The sequence below is a fragment of the Chlorocebus sabaeus genome, chromosome 13 (genome assembly GCF_047675955.1).
Source record: "Chlorocebus sabaeus isolate Y175 chromosome 13, mChlSab1.0.hap1, whole genome shotgun sequence".
NCBI classification, from domain to species: Eukaryota; Metazoa; Chordata; class Mammalia; order Primates; family Cercopithecidae; genus Chlorocebus; species Chlorocebus sabaeus.
This window is the reverse complement of record NC_132916.1, coordinates 70,238,888-70,259,463: the sequence shown is the minus strand read 5'-3', so window position 1 is coordinate 70,259,463 and position 20,576 is coordinate 70,238,888. Positions and strand designations below refer to the sequence as shown.

Genomic DNA, 20,576 nt, shown 5'->3' with positions numbered 1-20,576 from the left:
ATTCTGGCTGTTGTAAATGGGATTATGTTCTTGATTTGGCTCTCGACTTGAATGTTAGTGGCAGATAGAAACACTACTGATTTTGCAAATTTATTTTGTATCTTGAGACTTTACTGAAGTTTCTAATCAGATCTGGGAATGTTCCAGAGGAGTCTTTAGGATTTTCTAGGTATATGATCATGTTGTTAGTGAATAATAATTTGACTTCTTTTCCAATCTGAACGCCTTTTATTTCTTTCTCTTGCATGATAGTTCTGGCTAGGGCTTCCACTACTATTATTGAATAGGAGTGGTGGGAATGGACATCTTTGTCTCATGTCACTTCTTAGGGGACAAGAACTGGAGCTTGCTTTCAACTTTTCCCCATTCAGTATTATGTTAACTGTGGGTTTTTTACATATGGCTCTTTTATTTTGAGATACATTCCGTCTATGCCTAGTTTGTTAAGGGTTTTTATCATGAAGGGATGTTGGATTTTATCAAATGCTGTTCTGTGTCTATTGAGATGATCATATGGTTTTATAATTAGTCCTATTTATGTGGCAGATTATATTTATAATATATATGTATGTTGAATCATCCATGCACCCCAGGAATAAAGCCCACTTGAGTTATTTTTTTTGATGTGCTGCTTGATTCAGTTTGCTGGTATATTGCTGAGGATTTTTCGGCCAGTGTTTGTTAGGGATACTTGCCTGTTGTTTTCTTTTTCTTTTTTCTTTTTTTTTTTTTTTTTTTTTTTTTTTTTTTTTTGCTATCTTTTTGCATTATTTTGATGTTAGGATGATACTAGTTTTGTAGGATGAATTAGGGAGGAATCCCCCTTCCTCAAGTTTTGGAATATAGATTGGTACCAGATCTTCATAGATCTGGTGGAATTTAGCTGTGAACCCATTTGGTCTGGGGCCTTTTTTGATTGGTAGGTGTTTTATTACAGATTCAATTTCATTACTCATTATTGGTGTATTCTGGATTTCTATTTCTTCCTGATTCAGCCATAGGAGGTTGTGTGTTTCTAGGAATTTATCCATTTTCTCTAGATTTTCTAGTCTGTGCACGTAAACATGTTCATAGTAGTCTCTGTATATCTTTTGTATTTCTATTGGAGAGGTTGTAACGTCACCTTTGTCGTTTCTGGTTGTGGTCATTTGAATGTTCTTTTTTTTCCGTTAATCTAGCTAGCGGTCTATCAATCTTGTTTATCCTTTCAAAGGACAACTTTTCACTTTGTTGATCATTTTGGTCTGAATTTCGTTTAGTTCTGCTCTAATTTTAGTTGTTTCTGTTCTACTAGCTTTGGATTTAGTTTTGTTGTTTTTATTTTTTTGTTTGTTTAGTTTTTTAAAATTCCGTTAGATGCAAGGTTAGGTTGTTCATTTGAAATCCTTCTATCTTCTTGATGTAGGCATTTAACACTATAAATATTCCCTTTAACACTGTTTTTGTCATGTCTCAGAGGTTTTGGTATGTTGTGTCTCCATTTTTATTTGTTTCAAATAATTTTTCATTTCTTCCTTAATTTCATTGCTTACTGAAAAATTATTCAGGAATAAGTGGTTTATTTTCCATGTATTTATGTAGTTTTGAGAGTTCTTATGGTATTGATTTCTATTTGTGTTCCATTGTGGTTGGAGATTATGGTTGGTATCATTGTGATTTTTTTGAGTTTATGGGGACTTGCTTTATGGTTTAGCATGTGATCAATCTTAGAGTATGTTCCATACACAGATGAAAAGAACATATATTCTGTGGGCTTTGGATGCAGTATTCTGTTAAAAGTCTATTAGGTCTAGTTGGTCAAGTGTTGAATTTACCTCCAGAATTTGTTAGTTTTCTGTCTCAATGAGCTGTCAAATGCTGTAAGTGGGGTGTTGAAGCCCACCACTATTATTGTGTGGCTGTGTAAGTCATTTCTATAAGTTCAGAAATAATTGTTTTGTGAATCTGGGTGCTCCAATGTTGAGTAAACATCTATTTAAGACAGTGAAATCTTCTTGTTGAATGGAACCCTTTATTATTATGTAATGCCCTTTTTTTGTCATTTTTCATTGTTTTTTATTTAAAATATATTTTATATGATACAAGAATAGTGACATTTGCTACTTTTTGTTTTCCATTTGGATGATAGACCTTTCTCCATCCCTTTACTTTGAGCGTATGGGTGAGATAGGTACATGTGAGATAGGTCTCTTAAAAACAGCAAAATAATGAATCTTGTTTTCTTAAATCCAGTTTGCTAGTGTGTGTCTTTTATGTGGGGTATTAGACCATTTATAGTCAAGGTTAATATTGATATAGGAGTTTTCTTCCTTTTGTAGTACTGTTAGCTAATTGATTTGTAGTCTTGATTATGTAGTTTCTTTATGGGTCCATAAGCTATGTGATTCTGTGTGCTTTTGTGGTAGCAAACATTTTTCATTTCCATGTTTAGCACTCCCTTAAGCATCTCTTATAGGGCCAGTCTAGTGGTAACAAATTCCCTTAGTGATTTCTTGTCTGGGAAAGACTTTATTTGTGCATTGTTTATGAAGCTTAGTTGGTGGAATATGAAATTCTTGACTGGGATTTCTTTTCTTCAAAAATGTTAAAAATGGGCTCTCAATCCTTTCTGGCTTGTCAGATTTCTGCTGAAAGTCTGTGTTAGTCTGATGGGTTCCCCTTTAAGAATTAAATGGCCATTTTCTTTATCTGTCTTTAAGATTTTTTTTTTTTTTTTTGCATTGACCTTGGATAGTCTGCTGACTATATACCTTGGTGATGTTCATCTTGTATAGCAACTCTCTGGACTTCTCTGGACTTCTTGTATCTCCATATTGACCTCTCTAGCCAGATTAGAGACATTTTCCTGAATTATATTCTCAAATATGTTTTCCAGATTGCTTACTTTTCTTCTCTCTTTCAAGAATGTCAACAAGTCAAGTCATAGGTTTCATTGCTTTACATAATCCTATATTTCTCAAAATCTTTGATTTTTGTTAAATTTTTTTTCTTCATTTTTGTCTGACTTGGTTGATTTGAAAGACTAGTCTGTGAAATTTTTTTCTTCTGCTTTGTCAAGTCTGTTGTTAATGCTTCCAACTGTAGTTTGAAATTCCTTTAGTAAATGTTCCAATTCCAGAAGTTGTTTGGTTCTTTCTTAATATAACTATGTGATATTTCAAGGCTTTGATCATTTTGCTGGCTTCTTTGTGTTGGATTTGAACTTATCTCTTGTATCTTGCTGAGTTTCTTTGCCATCCACATTTTGAATTCTGTATCTGTCATTTCAGACATTTCATTCTGGTAAGGATCATTACTAAAAAGCTAGTACAATCCTTTGGAAGTGATAAAACACTGTGGATTTTTGTATTGCCAGAGTTCTTATACTGGTTCCTTCTCATCTGAGGGAGCTGACATTTCTTTTTATTTCTTTTTAATTTGTTGTTGTTTCGATGGGGAGTGTTGATTTTTTTTTTTTCCCACCCCTTGAAGGTATGACTGTGTTGTTTATTGTGTATCATTGATTTGCCATGTTTCTGGGTGCTTTCAGAGGACCAAGATTCTGTAAGGACTCCTTGGTTGCAGATATGCAGTGGCTTTCTCAAGTTTATTGTTGTAGAGATTTACTTTTATTTGGAGGTGTAATTCACGCTTCAGGCCAGTAGATCATACTGAGAAGTCAGAGAAAGCAATAAGCTCTTTGCATGTGTTTACCCTTAGCATGGGCAGAAACAATGGAGAAGCATGAAAAGCACCCTCCCTCAGCTCATGCTCACTTTGGTGGGGGTGGAGCCAATGGAGAAGCCCAGGAAGTGGCCTCTGTCTGTCCACACTCTCAGGCCCCACCTGGAAGTCCTTTTGTCATGTCAACAGCAGTACACTGAAGAGGAAAACTGGGGGTGGGTGATGAACTCTATGTTCATTTCCAGGCTTTGGTGGTGCTGCCTTCTGTGGTTGGCACCATGCTCAACTTTTCTTTGACTCAAGAGGGCTTTGGCAGACTATGCACCTCTCTCCCTTAGGGTCACTTAGTATTGAGGGTTAGATCTCCAAAGAAGTGGGGTCCATCTCCCTCCTGTTCCTTGGAGCTAGTGGGGCACTGTCTCCCCATTGACCAAGGGAGCAGGCTGAGGCACCCACCAATGACACACACAGACTGTCCCCAGATTGCATAGCTGTCCCTGCCTGCAAGTCTTGCCCTCCAGGAGAATCCTCAGCTTCAACAACTCTCCTCCCATTCTAGTCTTGGGTGAGAGAGAGCCTAATTCTAACATCTACTGCTGGTACACTCTCCACACTCACCACTCATTTGGGAAGTGGGAGCCCTTCTCCTGCTCCAGTGCTAGAGTCCCAGTCTCTGGCCCAAAATTAAATGCCTGCTGTGGCCACTGCTTCCAGGTTGCAAAACAATGACTCACTTTGTATAAGCCTGGATGGAAAATGGCATCCTCCTCTTGGTCCTGGGTCTGGGACAATGTAGTTTTTTCCCAGTGTCTCCCTCTCTCCATCTCTCAGTCTTTCCCCAAATGTTAGCTCTAGGGCTTGAGAGAAACAGGGTGCCCTCCCTTGGCACATATCCATAGTGGAAATGTGTATCACCAAGGGAGACTGACTGCCCCTCCCACACATTTTATCAGCTGAATGCTGTCAGAAGGGCTGCTTACCGATTTTCTCCTCCCCAAAGCGTGGGGTGTCCTTTGCTATTCCTGCAAATTTTCACCTTTCTTTTTGAATTAAAACTCAGAATTGATTTTTACACACTATGTTACTGTTTCCAAGTGGCCAATGCATCCTAAAAGTCTTTTTACCACCATCTTGGGAAAAGAAAAAGTTTTCTTTCTTTTAAAAAATTGAATTGAGATAACCAAGGTGGAAAAAAATGCATATCTTGCAGCAAAAAAAAAAAAAAAAAAAAAAAAAAAAAATGAAGTATTTGATTTTTTTTACTTGTGATTTAAAATCTCATCTCTGTTTCTTTAAAACCACATTCTTGGCTGGGTGTGGTGGCTCATGCTTATAAGCTGAGATTATAATCTCAGCACTTTGGAGGCAGAAAATGTCTGTATATTTAACAAGCTCAACAATTTCATATGCCAGGCACATGTTGACTGCTTAAGGATGGCCCAGATGCTCTTCATGGTGTTCGCAGGAAGCATCCTGGACCCTATTTGCTTGTTTCTCATCTATTCTTTCTTATCTTGTTTCACAAAATCAGGAACTGAAGAGTGGGGCAATCTGAAACAAGATCAGAAATTGGCTAGTCAATGTGGCCTCCTTGGCTTCAGCAATCCTAATTACATCCAAGGACTGCAGCTGGAGATTGGGCCATGCCCTCTAGGCCTGCTCACTGCCAGCTCAGAATTTGTATGACCCAGATACAACCACTGTTTACAGGATGACTTATTTTCTTCATATTTTCTTTTCCATATGCTTGATCTGATATTATATATTCCATTTGGAAACTCTTTTTTACTCTTTCTCAACATAAGTACTTTGCATTGCTAGTGCATTTTTAATTCATACATTATATATATAACTGTATACCATTCTATCTTGTGTATATATAATAATTTACCTTACCTTTCCTTTGCTCTGTTTCTACTTTTATGAATCATAGAGTAATGAACACTGTCATGTCTAAGGCTTCTGTTTTCCTTAGGATTATTTCTTTGAGCAAAAATGCCAGGAGTGGAATTCCTGGATGAAAAGATAAGGTTGTTGATCATTATTGCAGAGGTTATTTAATAATTTATATGACAATATCACTGATTAGCTTTCCTTCTTAATACTATATGGACATCATTTAAAAACAAAAATAAACATTATACACCATGATCTGCTATAACACAAATCAACTATGCTCCCTACACCAAAGAAAACTCTAGCATGAAGTCCTTTGGCACAGGGGCTGTCTCTTTTTTTCCATCATTTCTTGACAGCAGATTACCAATTGTAAGTAATACCACTCAGAGGGGCTGCATTTCAGAGTGGGGCTCAAAGCTAGCCAACTCCTAGTGTGATGCCCTTTTTGGAGGGCTTTCTGTCCAAGTAATTCCATCTCATTCATGTTCAATCTACTAGGAACTTGTACTAGAATTTTGGAAATGATTTGTCATTAGCGATAAATAGTTTAAAATATTTAAAAGCAAAGTGGCACTATTAAATTTTAACTTTTTTCATTAATTTATTTCTTACTACACATGTTAATAGGAGAAAAAGTTTAATCTTGGTGATGCATTATAGTTTTTATTAAGGAAATAATCACATTCCTTAATCTTTCAGTGACATATATGGTCCTAAAGTGGTATTGACTGAATCTCATTTTATATTAATTCATACACTAGTTTTAGTTTGACACAGATATACAACTAATACTTTGCTTTTTGTAGGGATATTCTTTTGTTTTGTTTTACAGGAAGTTACTGGGACAGCTGGTGAAATATGAATAGGTCTGCAGATTTGACAATATTACTGAATAATATTATTAATATCTTAATTTTAAAATACAGTGGTTATGTAGGTGGTAGTGGGGACATCCTAGATTCATGGCTGCAACTTACTCTTGTATGGTTCAGGAAAAACATTGTATGTATATATACATACATATCTGTGTGTGTATGTGTGTGTATGTAAGAGAGAGAAAAATAAAGCACACATATGAAAATGTTAACTGTTGGGAGATCTGGATGAACAGAAATTCTATGTGCCATTCATGCACCTTTTCTATAAGTCTGAAATTATTTCAAAATAAAAAATTATAAAAATAAATAATAAATAGACCTGAAAAGAATCCTTTTACATTAAAGCTTTCCTCTATACACATTTTGTATCTCAGCAATGCTAGCATTTATTTAATAATTTTAATAGAAAGGACAGATGATAGTCTGCAGATTAGCATTTTCATTTATAAACCATGTGCTATGCTGGTAATAGAAGCATCACTAAAAACATTTAAATGGGTTGTGGCAAAGCTAAAGCTAAAATTAATTGTTCTTTCATTTAGAATCTGTGCTCTGAAAATTAATTATGTATTCAAAATAATCTTAATGTGTACTCATAATGAATATTATCATGAATCTTCATTAAAATCATTGTTCAATTCAATGTAATAATTATTCAGTGAAAGCCTGAAGATTCCAAAATATTAATTTTCTTATTGATTTGCACATCCAGTTTGTATCAAACAAATATATTAATAGTCATGATTTATTTGGAATTCACTGACTTTTATTAAGCACTTCTAATTTGCTAAATACTATGTACATACATGATAGGAGACAGTCACTGTTTTTTTCCAAGTTACTTTCCTAAGACTGAATAACAACATCTTGAGCAAGACTGGCACGGTGCCAGGTTTTAATAAGTTGCCACTCCTCCTCCTTTTTCCAGATGAGAAGGAGAGGACAGCTGATATGTGCTGCTTGGGGATGTGGGAAGAGAATGCAGGTGAGTGAGCATGCACCTCCTCCCAGTGAGCAGCTTCCTCAGCTGGCTGTCATCTCTTCTTCAGGAAAGTCATTTATTTGGGGGCTGTGCAGTCATTCAGAGGACACTGTTCTGTGGCTCACTTTGGGATGACTTTGCTGAGGCAAGGAATTCTGGAAATTAAGCAGGCTGAGTTTGGCCTTGGCCAGAGCTGTATGGCAGATGGAAGCCATGGGAGGGAGTCAAGAAGCTTGGCTGGGCTCAGTTTAGCTGGCAACCCAGGACAGCAAGAAGATGCACAGATGTCAGAGAATTCCCATTTCTTTCTTCTGAAAAATCTCCTTCACTGTTGCCTTTCCTTTAATGGACTTCCAAAGGTTTAGCTATGTGCTTTATACCACTTTCAAACTCTTACCTCTGCCTGTGATCATGCCTTTGTTTTTTGCTTAAGAGTGTCTCTCCCAGTGTCCAGATAATAAAAGCTCCCTTTCACTCTTTTGTTTAAGGGCAAGAGTTTAGAGGTTAGCTGTTTAATGTCCAATTCCAGACTCTTCCTTTTACTCCAGCACTAAGACTTTGGACAAGTATTTAAAGACTTCCAGTCTAAGCCTTCACATATGTAAAATGAGAATAATAATGACAATTGTCACCTCTACCTGTGTCTATCCCTATCCTCTTTTAGATTTTGGCCTCGGGATTCTGGATTACTTAAAGTAAGACAGAAATAATTGGGATTATCTCCCTAACCTTAATATATCTCAAAAAAGATGGCAGATGGGTGATGACTGGTGCAAGTACACACAGAAAAGAAAAATTTCATAAGCATTGAATAGTTGTGTTACTAATTAGTGGGACAATCTTTGTAACTCCTTCTTCCCCCACTTCTGCCCAATATGTAATAACGGCATGCTCTGAATAATTGTACTCAAATAAGAAATTACTCTTCCAAAGTTTCTGACTGAAGCTCAGCTTTGTGCTTTGGGACACACAAGTTTACCAGTTACATCAATTGTATACCAGGGGAATGGAAGCAATGGCACTGAGATCCACCAGGTGGCCACAAAATACTACAGACAGGAAAGATTCAGGAAATAGAATAATTAATTGGGACAACCAGAAGGACAAGAGTAACAAACGCATTCAAGGCTACTCCACCTTGAAAAAGTTTAGGGCCACTCAGTTTGTATTTTACACAGCCTTCTGTGATGCCCCTAAGATTATTGCCAGACCCACAATTTGGGCACAAAGAAAAATTCCAAAGTTTTTACTGTCCATCAGGTTTCTTCCAAATACATTTTAGTATTAGAATTTTTGTGATTATGACTCAGTAGTAGCAGAGGTTTTAATCTTCATAGCACTAAACTCTTCAACATTTGCTTGTAAAAGTTGAGTGTGAAAGGGTAAAAGTCCTCTCTCCTCTCTCCTCTCCTCTCCTCTCCTCTCCTCTCCTCTCCTCTCCTCTCCTCTCCTCTCCTCTCCATAGTGTCTGGTACATTGTGAGTGTTCAGAAAATGTTAGTTGGCATTATTACAAATATTATATGTGTCATTGAATACTGACACACAGGGAATAAAACTCCTTTAAATGCTTGATAAGTTTGATTAGTCAAATTATTCTAGAATCTTCACTTTATACTCTTACCAGTAAATAGAATCTACACATCAAACCTACCTGATATTTCCCACAAACCAAACCTGAGGACATTTGCTACAAGGGAGAGAGCTGGTCAAGACAAGCTGTGTGAACAAGTAATTTTTGAAGACAATTTCCAGATCTGCACTTAACTCAGCTATAGTTGAAGGTAATTTTCTCCCAAGTCAGAGAGAAATCTGTTAATTCTGCTCATTCTTAGAAGGTAAGAATCTGAGTCTATGGGAACACAGTGGGGGAGCTTCATAAATATATTTAATATAAGGTCTGTGGGTCTCAGGAGTCATATGTTTGTTCATATAAGCAAATTTGGTGTTGCAGAAACAGGAACTCTCAAGAAAAAAACCTGATTCTCCTCTTTTCCCTTTGTCTACTTATGGGGATAGATCAGGAGGGGGATTGTCAGGAGCCTTCTGTGTCCTTGCTGGTGGACAGCTCTGTTCCACATGTCTGAGTGACCGAGTGCAGTTACAATCGGATACTGAGGTAAAGAATTAGCCACTAACTGCTTAGATTGTGAGGCTGAAGATACAACTTCCAAGTAGTTTCCTTTTTGCAGTTTTCTCACCTCTACTGGGATGACAACATCAAAATGCAAGCTGTAGAAAATCAAATAAAGAAGAATTTACATGTTCTGGAACCAAGACTCTGTCACTTCTACTTTGTTTATGTCACTCAAACAGCTTTGATGAAGGATGTTTTTATGACTCTCTCTCTAAATAGTTGGAACATCCATATAAATAATTGTTCTATAGCTTTCAAGAAAATTCTGTCATATTGGCTCACAAATTCTTTTTACCCAGCTCTAATTACATAAATTGTGATACAAGCAGATATCTGTTATACCAAAGTCTATTTCATTTGGGAACTATAATTTTTCTGAGTTCAAATGTCAGTGGGCTAAACACACACACACACACACACACACACATCTTTTAATGTTACAAAGAAACATTTTTATGTTGTCAGGATATGAGCAGAAAGGCAATCATCAATCAGGCTTCTTCACCTTCATGCTCCAGGAACAGAAAAAAAGATGCAGAAGAGAGATCACTACAGGTATCCTTAATGTAACTCTTTATCTTGGTTAAATTAGTTCATTTTTCCAAAATACACACTTGCATTTGTGACTCCCTTACAACCATGACAGAGACAATAACATATAAAAAGTTTTTCTCTGCAGAATTTTATTTGATCTTTTTAAAACAGTAATAAAATTGGTAGAATATTAGCAATGGTCATCCATTAGGCAAGACTCCTGTCTAAAAGCCATTGTGTGAGCACCCATTCATTAATTTGCTCACTCATGCATGAATAAAATAGTATTTCTGAGTATTTACTATGTGCCAGAATTCTGCTCATACAGAGCAATGATTAGAAATGAACTTGAATGCTGCCCTTAAGAAACATACAGTCTAGTTGAAGAGGTAGACATTAATTAATTAATGGCAAAAGGTGATAATTATAAGCCAAGATAAACTTATGATTTGAAAGTATAAGAAGTATGAGAATATATAGAAGTACTAAGGAGGATTACTTCAGGAAATGAATTTTGAACTTAATCTAAATAACAGATAGGGCAGAATAGATAAAATGAACAGAATGAATTAGGAAAAATCATGTAATGTGGTTTGATTCTAAAAAACATCAACTTAATTGGATCTCAGGGAAAGAGGAGGCATGGAGTTAGATGAGAAATAATGTAGATGTAAGATGCCAGGTTGTGAAAAGCCATGTATGCCCTGTTAACTTTTTTCTTCATCTTGAGTGAGAGCATTATACAATTTATTCAGAAACAACCCATGATCAGACTTGTGTTTTTGAAAGTTTAGTCTGGTTATGGTGTGAAGAATCATCAGGAATGGTCAAAAGTGGATGAGAGAGACCAATTGGGAGGCATTCTGCAGTCAGTTGTCTGTCGAAGAAAAGATTGGAGTTTGAAACTAGGGCTTGGTGGAGGGAATAGAGAGAAATTTACAGATTTTTAAAAGATATTTAAAAGATAAAGTTCACACTCTTCAAAATAGTCAAGATATGAAAACAAACTTCATATCCATTAGTGAATGAGTGGATAAAGAAACTCTGATGGAGTGGGCCCAAGTTGACTGACTAGAAGCAGCTATGGTGCACGGCACTCACAGAGAGGAACAAAAGGGGCAGGAAAATATAGCACCTTCTACTGAAACATTCAGGTACTTGCACTGGGACTGATCAAGGAAACAGTTCAACCCAGGGAGAATGGAGAAAAACAGGGCAGAGTGACAGCCCATGCAAGAGTGACACAGAGCCAAGGGAAGCTCCCCTACCCAGGGAAGTGGTGAGTGAATGTGCGACCCCAGGACACCATGATTCTCCCACAGACTTTTGCAACTCTCGGGTCAGGAGATACCCTCGTGAACTCACTCCACCAGGGCCTTCAGTCTGACACACAGAGCTTTGTGAAGTCTCAGCAGAGCAGCTACTCAGGTGTGCACAGAGTCTCAGGAGCTTTACATACTCTGGCACCAGGATCCCTGGTAAAAGTGACTGCAACTCAGGCACGGCAGGCAGTCCACACGTACCCCTAGGAAAGGGGTGGAATCCAGGGGTCAAAGCAGTATTGGTCTGAGGGCCCCACTTCCATGGTGCCTCACAGAATAAGACCCATTGGCTTGGAATTTCAGCCAGCCCCTAGCAATAGTGTTGTGCCTTCCCAGGACAAGTTGGTGTTCCTGAGGGGAGGTGTGGGCCACTATCTTTGCTGTTTGAATGACCCAGCTGTTCCAGACTGTAGGCTTCAGAGAGTCCAAACTGACTGGGGTGAGAAGGGATCCCCCAGCACAGCACAGCTGCTCTACAAAAATTTGGCCAGACTGTTTCTTTAAGCAGGATTTCAATCCATTCCTCATCTCTGGGAAGGACCTCCAAACTGGGGCCTACAGCCACCCCTGCCTGTGTTCTCCTGTAGACAGAGTTTTGATTCCTCTTTGAGATGAAGTACCTGGGGGGAGAAGAGGGCCATATTTTTGCTATTCCAGCCTGCTGGCTTTGGCAATCCCAAGCCTACTGGGGCAGAAGCAATACCCTAGTAAGGCAAAGCTGCTCTACAAAAGTGTGGACAGAGTGATTCCTTAAGCAGGTCTCTGATCTATTACCCCTCACTGGGCAGGACTTCCTGAGGCCTCCAGCCAGTTGGGTCAATGTTCTTGGGGCAACTGAGGTTTGAAAACTTCCTGGGACAGACTCCTAGAAGAAAGAGTGACTGCCATCTTTGCTGTTTCAGCAACTTAGCTGTTCCAGCCTCCAGGCTTTGGAGAGCCCAGACTGACCACAGGCAGAAGCAATACCCCAGCACAGCACAGCTGCTCTAGGAAAGCATGGCTAGATTGCTTCCTTAAATGAATCCCTGATCTCATTCCTCCTGACTGTGTGAGACCTCCTAACAAGGGTCTCCAGCCACTTCCTACAGGTGCATTTGGGCTGGCAACATGTATGTACCCCGCCCTGGGATGGAACTCCCAGAGAAAGGGGCAGGCTGCCACTTTGCTGCTTTGCAGCCTTCACTGGTGATATCTCCAGGTACCGGAAAATTCGAGGCAACTAGGGACTGGAGCAGATGCCCAACAAACCTCAGCAGCCCTATGGAAAAGTGGCCAGACTATTAAAAGAGAACAAACAACAAACCCAAAACCTCATCCAAAGGTTAGCAACCCCAAAGATTGATGGTAGGTAAGTTCACAAATATGCAAAAGAATGTGCTCCTCTAGATCAAGAATGCCAAAGTTCAAAAAGCCAGAGTGCTCTTTCATCCAAATGATCACACTACCTCTTCAGCAAAGGTTCAGAACCTGCTGAAACTAAGATGGCTGCAATGACAGAAGTAGAAATCAGCATATGGATAGGAATGATCTTCACTGAGCTAAAGGAGCACATTATAACTCAATGCAGGGAAGCTAAAAAACATGATAAAACATTGCAGGAACTGACAGTAAAAATAACCAGTATAGTGAAGAACATAATCCATCTGATAGAGCTGAAAAACACAGTACAAGAATTTCACAATGCAATCACAAGTATTAATAGCAGAATAGAACAAGCAGAGAAAATAATCTCAAAGCTTGAAGACTGTCTTTCTGAAATAAGACTGGCAGACAAGAACAGAATAAAGAATGAAAAGGAATGAACAAAACCACTGAGAATTGTAGGATTATATAGAGACTGAATCTACTACTGATTGGTGTACCTCAAAGAGATGGAGCGAATAGAACCAATTTGGAAAACTTACTTCAGGATATCATCCATAAGAACTCCTCCAACCTAGCTAGACAGGCCAAGATTCAAATTCAGGAAATGCAGAGTAAGGAAATGCAGGAAATTAAGGAAATGCCTAGTAAGGTACTCCACGAGAAGATCATCCCCAAGACTCATAATTATCAGATTCGTCAGGGTCAAAATGAAAGAAAAAATGGTAAGGGCATCCTGAGAGAAAGGGCAGATTACCTACAAAGGGAAGCCCAGCAGACTAACAGCAAACCTCTCAGTGGAAACCCTACAAACTAGAAGAGATTGGAGGGCAATATTCAACATTCTTAAAGAAAAGAAATGCCAATCCAGAATTTCATATCTGGCCAAATTAAGCTTCAAAAGTGAAAAAGAAATAAGATCCTTTACAGACAAGCAAATGCTGAGAGAGTTGATAAGCTCCAGACATGCCCTACAAATCTCCTAAAGGAAGCACTATATATGGAAAGGAAAAACCTTTACCAGCAGTTATAAGAACACACTGGAGTACACAGACCAGTGACACTATAAAGCAGTCATATAGGCCATGTGTGGTGGCTTATGCCTGTAATCCCAACACTTTGGGAGGCTGAGGCAGGCAGATCATGAGGCCAGGAGTTCAGGACCAACCTGGCCTATATGGAGAAACCCCATCTCTACTAAAAATACAAAAATTAGCTCGGTGTGGTGGGACATGCCTGTATCCCAGCTACTTGGGAGGCTGAAGCATGAGAATTGCTTGAACCTGGGAGGCGGAGGTTGAAGTGAGCTGAGATTGTGTCATTGCACTCCAGCCTGGATGACAGATCGAGATTCTATCTAAAAATAAATACATCAATAAATAAATAAAGCAGCCACAGAAGCAAGTCTGCAAAATAATCAGGTAGCATCATGATGACAGGATCAAATCCACACAGAACAATACTAACCTTAAATATAAATTGGATAAATACCCCAATTAGAAAACACACTGGCAAGCTGGATAAAGAACTAAGACCCATCAGTAGGTTATCTTCAAGAGACCCATCTCACATGCAATAACATCTACAGGCTTAAAATAAAGCGATGAAGGAAAACTTACCAAGCAAATGGAAAGCATGAAAAAAACAAAACAAAAAAAAACTGTGGTTGCAATTCCAGTTTTTGACAAAACAGACTCTAAATCAACAAAGATTATAAAAAAGAAGCGAATTACATAATGGTAAAGGATTCAATTCAGCAAGAAGAGCTAACTACACTAAACATATATGTAACCAACACAGGAGTATCCAGATTAATAAAGCAAGTTCTTAGAGGCCTCCAAAGAGACTTAGACTCCTACACAATGATAGAAGGAAACTTTACCATACCACTAACAATATTAGATTATCAAGACAGAAAAGTAATAAAGATATTCAGGACTTGAACTCAGGTCTGTATCAAAGGGACCTGATAGGTATCTACAGAACTCTCCATCCAAAAGCAACAGAATATACATTCTTCTTATTGCCAAATGTCACTTATTCTAAAATCAATCACATAATCATAAGTAAAACACTTCTCATCAAATGCAGAAAAAAACACTGAAATCATAACAAACAGTCTCACTGAGCAGAATACAATGAATGCAATTAGAAACCATGATTAAACAATTCACTAAAATCTATACATTACATGGAAATGCAACAACCTGCCCCTGAATGACTTTGGATAAATAATGAAATTAAGGCAGAAATCAATAAATTATTTGAAACTAATGAGAACAAAGATACAACATACCAGAGTCTCTGGGACACACTAAGGCAGTGTTAGGAGGGACATTTATAGGACTAAAGGTCCATATCAAAAAGCTATGAAGATCTCAAGTTAACCACCTAATATCACAACTAAAATAACTAGAGAACAAAGAATAAACAAATTCCAAGGCTAACAGAATACAATAAGTAACCAAAATCAGAGCTGGACTGAAGGGGATAGAGACACAAGAAAACATTCAAATGGCCAGGAGTTGATTCTTTGAAAAAAAATAATTAAATAGATAGACTTCTACCTAGACAAATAAAGAAGAAAAGAGAGAAGGTCCAAATAAACACAATCAGAAATGGTAAAGGGGATATTACCACTGAACCCACAGAAATACCAACAAACACTAGAGACTATAATAAACACCTCTATGTACATAAACTGGAAACGGTAGAAGAAATGGATATATACACATTCCCAAGTCTGAACCAGGAAGAAATTGAATCCCTGAACAGACCAATAATGAGTTCAGAAATTGAGGCAGTAGTAACTAGTTTTCTAACCAAAAAAGCCCATGACCAGACAGATTGCCAGCTGAATTTTACCAGATGTACACAGAATGGCTGGAACCATCCCTACTGATACTATTTTAAACAATGGAAAAAGAGGTACTGCTCCCTAACTTATTCTATGAGGCCAGCATCATCTCAATACCAAAATATGGCAGAAATACAATAACAAAAAAGAAAACTTCAGGCCAATATTCTTTATGAACATTGATGCAAAAATTTTCAACAAAATACTGGCAAGCCAAATCCAGCAGCCCATCAAAAAGCTTATCCACCATGATGAACTAGGCTTCATCCTTGGGATGCAAGGTTGGTTCAAATTATACAAATCAATTAATGTGATTCATCATATAAACAAAACTAAAGACAAAAACCATGTGCTTATCTCAATAGATGAAGAAATTGCTCTTGATAAAATTTACCATCCTTTCATGTTAGAAGCTCTCAATAAACTAGGTATTGAAAGAACATACCTCAAAATAATAAGAGCCATATATGACAAACCCACAGCCAAAATCACACTGAATGGGAAAAAGCTGTAAGCACTCCCCTTGAAAACAGGCACAAGGCAAGGATACCCTTTCTCACGACCCCCATTCAACATTGTATTGGAATTTCTGGCCAGAGCAATCAATCAAGAGAAAGAAATAAAGGCATTCAAATAGGAAGAGAGGAAGTCAAACTATCTCTGTTTGCAGATGACATGATCCTATATCTACAAAATTCCATCATCTCAGCCCAAAAGCTTCTTAAGTTGATAAGCAAGTATAGCAAAGCCTCAGGATACAGAATCAATGTGCAAAAATTGCTAACTTTCCTGCACACCATCAACAGTTAAGCTGACAGCCAAATCACAAACAAATCACATCACAATTACACCTAACAAGGGAAGTGAAAGATCTCTACAAGAAGAGCTACAAACCACTGCTCAAAGAAATTAGTGGTACTGTGGCCACCCAGGTGTCCAACTGAGCACACACGCACCAGAAATGCCAGAGAAGAGGGAGAACCCTGGTTCTTGTAGGGAAATGGAGGGGTAGGGAATGTTGTGGGGTACATTATGTCCTGAGAAGGGAAAGCATGGAATGAGAGGCTTTGAGGAGAGGAAGTGATAGGGACAGGAGGCAGAGAAATACTGGGTAGAAAAGGATGGGTCCTTGGTAAGAGTCCCACCCTCAAGCCTGGAACAGCAGCCCAAATTGAGAACAGGCATTCCTATTTTTGGGATCAAATGTTGCCTTTTCCAAAACCACCCATGACCTGCCCTGGCCCCCAAACCTGTGCCCATAAAATCCCCCAGCCAGAGTGGAGAAGAGGAGAATCTGCTGGACATCGGAGACTATGGTTTGACCTCAGAGAGAAGCGGCTTGACTTCAGAGCGATGACTTAACAGCACTGCTTTGGAGAGGAGTCCAGTCCTCTCTGGAAAATCACCTTCTCACTCCATTCCCTTTTCACGTCCCCTTCCCACTGAGAGCCACGTTTATCAGGAAAAAAAATCCTCTGTATTCACCTTTCTTCAATTTGCTCAGATGACCTGATTTTTCCTGGATGCCGAACAAGAGCTCAGGTGCCACGGCTGTGGATGATAGCTGTCACAATGACCCTCTGCCCTTGCTGGTGGAGAGCAACCATCTCATGTGAAAAGGCAAAGGCCCCACTGAGGTGTTATACCGTGAATGGCAAAGCTAAAAGACCACTGTAACATATGCTCTCAGGGGCTTTGGGGGTGGCAGGTACGCCTCCCTAGATGGTACTGTTGGGGTTGCACAGACTTTTGCTCCTGCCAGCACCAAAAAGCACTCATCCCAGCTCCTGCACCAGCTCACCTGCATGCTTCCTCCTCTAAGGGGTTGAGCACAACAGGTTTGAGTGAGTGAAGTTAGTCCTAGCCGGTCCCAAAGAAGCCAGCTAGCCCCAGGACCCACACTCTGGTTCCTGCCTGCAAAAATGTCAGGAAAAATTTACTGCCTCAGAAGGAGGACAGACCATGGACTAGGGCAACCTGATGGCCATGGAGGTTGAAGAGAGGATGAAACGCCTTCAAAAGTTTCCTGAAATCATAAGATGATCCTCGACTGACTGACTGAATAAAAAGCAAGATCAGGACTGGTTTACTGACATTATCCTGATTGTCAACAGACACCATTTTAAGGATCACAAGTCTCTTTTGACTGCTTGCAGTAAGTTCTATAAATTCTTTCAATTTACTCAGAAACCTTTGGTGGAGACGGAAGGTGTTGGTAAAATGACCTTTTGTAATTTAATTCAATTCACATATACAGCAAAATAATTGATACAGGAGAAGAAGTCAATGATGTATGGAAAGCAGCAGAGTTCTACAAATGCTAGAAGTTATCAATAGGGACAGGAGGCAGAGGAATTCTGGGTAAAGGAGGGCAGGTCCCTGACAAGGGTCCCACACTCAAGCCTGTGACAGCAGCCCAAAGTGAGAGCATGACTTCCTGTTTTCCCACTCGAATGTTGTCTTTTCCAAAGCCAACCATGCCCTGCCCCACCCCCATCCTGTGCATATAAAAACCCCAGGCTCCACTAGCTGAGAGCAGAGAAGAAAAGAAGCAGGTGGATGTCAGAGACTGGTTTGACATCAGAGCTTGACTTCAGAGGGATGGCTTCATGGCTTTGCTTTAGAGAGGAATCCAGCCGGGGATGGAGGGTCCAGCCAGGGATGCAGTCCACAGGACCCGCATGGAGTTTTGCTCCTGCCAGCACCCAAAAGTACTTGCCCTGTCTCCTGCACTCGCTCACCTGCATGCTCCCTCCCGTGGCAGGTTGAGTGCAACAGGTTCCAATGAGTAGAGTTTGCCCCAGCTGGTGCCGAAGTGGCCGGCTAGCCCCAGCACCTGCACACCAGTTCCCACCCATGAAGGGGTCAGGCAAAATTTCCTGCTTCATTATGAAAGCCCTTGAAGTCAGGAACAAAGAAAACTCAACTCCATAAGAGAAAAATCCCATAGGGAAAAAGGTGGCCAAAAAAAAGAAGATTGCAACAACTTCAAATGTTATCACAGAATCATTGCCATCTGCAGAATCAGAACCTATTGAAATTGAGGTAGAGATTGCTGAAGGCACAATTGAAATGGAAGATGAAGGCATCCAAACATTAGAGGAAGTGGATTCTGCCAAGCATCCATAAAGTACATACAGAACACAAGTTCCTCTAAAGATTCTGCTCTAGCACTGTTGGCAGATATTACCAGCAAGTATCACCAAGGTGACAGAAAAGGGCAAATTAAAGAAGAAGATGGCCATGCATCTGATCCCATAAGCATACAGGTAGAAAGTATTGAAACTGTGGAACTTCAGTTGTCACATGTGAAGGACTTGTTCCATTGTGAGAAATGTAATGGTTCATTTAAATTGTTTTATCATTTGAAGGAATACATGAAATCACACTCAACTAAGAGTTTCAAGTGTGAAATACGCAATGAAAGGCATGCACATGGAAACAGGACCTAAATTGTTACCACCTTGAAGAAGGTGGAGTCACTAAGAAGCAAAGAACTGGGAAAAAAGTGTATGTATGTCAGTACTGTGAGAAGCAGTTTGACTGTTTTGGAAATCTTAAAGAACATCTTAGAAAAATATACAGGTGAAAAACCTTTTGGGTGTCCAAATTATCATGAAAGATTTGCTAGAAATAGCACCCTCAAATGTCACCTCACTGCATGCCAAACTGGAGTAGGGGCAAAAAGGAAGAAAGAAGCTCTGTGAATGCCACGTCTGTAACAGTGTGTTTAACAGCTGGGCCCAGTTCAAAGATTACTTCATAATACAAATTGGATGTAAACCCAACCATTGTTCTTTATGTGACTTGCGGTTAATGCAAGGAAATAAATTAATGAGGTATCTCATTGATACAATATTTCAGAGAATCTAGTAATGGAAGAAGTTCTTTCAGTAGAAACTTACATGCAAAGTGAACCTGTGACATCAATGACTATTATAGAACAAATTGGGAAGGTGTGTGTGCTACCATTGCTTCAGGTCCAGGTGGATTCAGCACAAGTGATTGTGGAACACGTCCATCCAGATGTGCTCCAGGACAGCCAGGTACTTGGTTCATACCTGAGTGTGCTTCCAGAGCAGGTCCAAATAAGTTATCTAGAAGTGGGTCGAATTCAGACTGAAGAAGGTACTGAAGTACATGTAGAGAAGCTTCATGTTGAATGGATAAATCAGATGCCAGTAGAAGTACAAACTGAACTTCTAGAAACAGACTTGGACCATGTGACCCCAGAAATCTATGACCCAAGAGGAGAGAGAACCTAGCCAACTAGATGCTGTTCAGGCTGCCAGGGAAGATCACGAAGATGCTGAGGATTAAAGAGCAAGCCAACGGTGGATTCTGAAGCTGAAAAGGCAGATAATGAGGACAGAACAGCTATGCCGGTTTTAGAATGAAATTACACATGAATATATTTTTAAATTTACTTGGGTTTTTGAATGGATTATGGGCAGTATGACTGTCCTTAAGCTAACAGATAAGTGGACTAAAGTTAAGCTATTTGTTGTTGCGCTGAATTTTTTTTTTTTTTTTTTTTTTTTTTTTTTTTTTTTTGGAAACAAATTAATTCCCCTCCCCAGGCCCAATGCAACAGAGTAGGGATCTGTTCCATAAATTAAGCGGAGTTTTGAGAAGTACATTTCTAGGTGGATTATATTCTTATTACATAGTTTCATATGACTGTATCTATTTTCATTGTAGTAAAAATTTTCCCTTTTCTATTTACCAGGTCATGTTTTCTTCAAATTTCTTTCATATTGTAAAATAAAACTTAATTCATTAGAATACAAGTTTATGTATTCTAACGCATGCTAGTAAATTGAATATACAGGAAACACAAGTCTGCTGCATGATGAACATTGTATTGTTACTGTGCAGTTAAATTTTGACTTTCTTTAGCTTGAACAAACTTTCTTGTCTATCCCAGTAGTCACAGATGCCAT

At 39.0% G+C, this 20,576-nt stretch overlaps 1 pseudogene; it reads left to right on the top strand.

Moving 5' to 3' along the window:
* The first annotated feature begins 17,619 nt into the window (after positions 1-17,619).
* Positions 17,620-20,119, top strand: LOC119621333 (zinc finger protein 131-like; annotated as a pseudogene).
* The last annotated feature ends 457 nt before the right edge of the window (positions 20,120-20,576 follow it).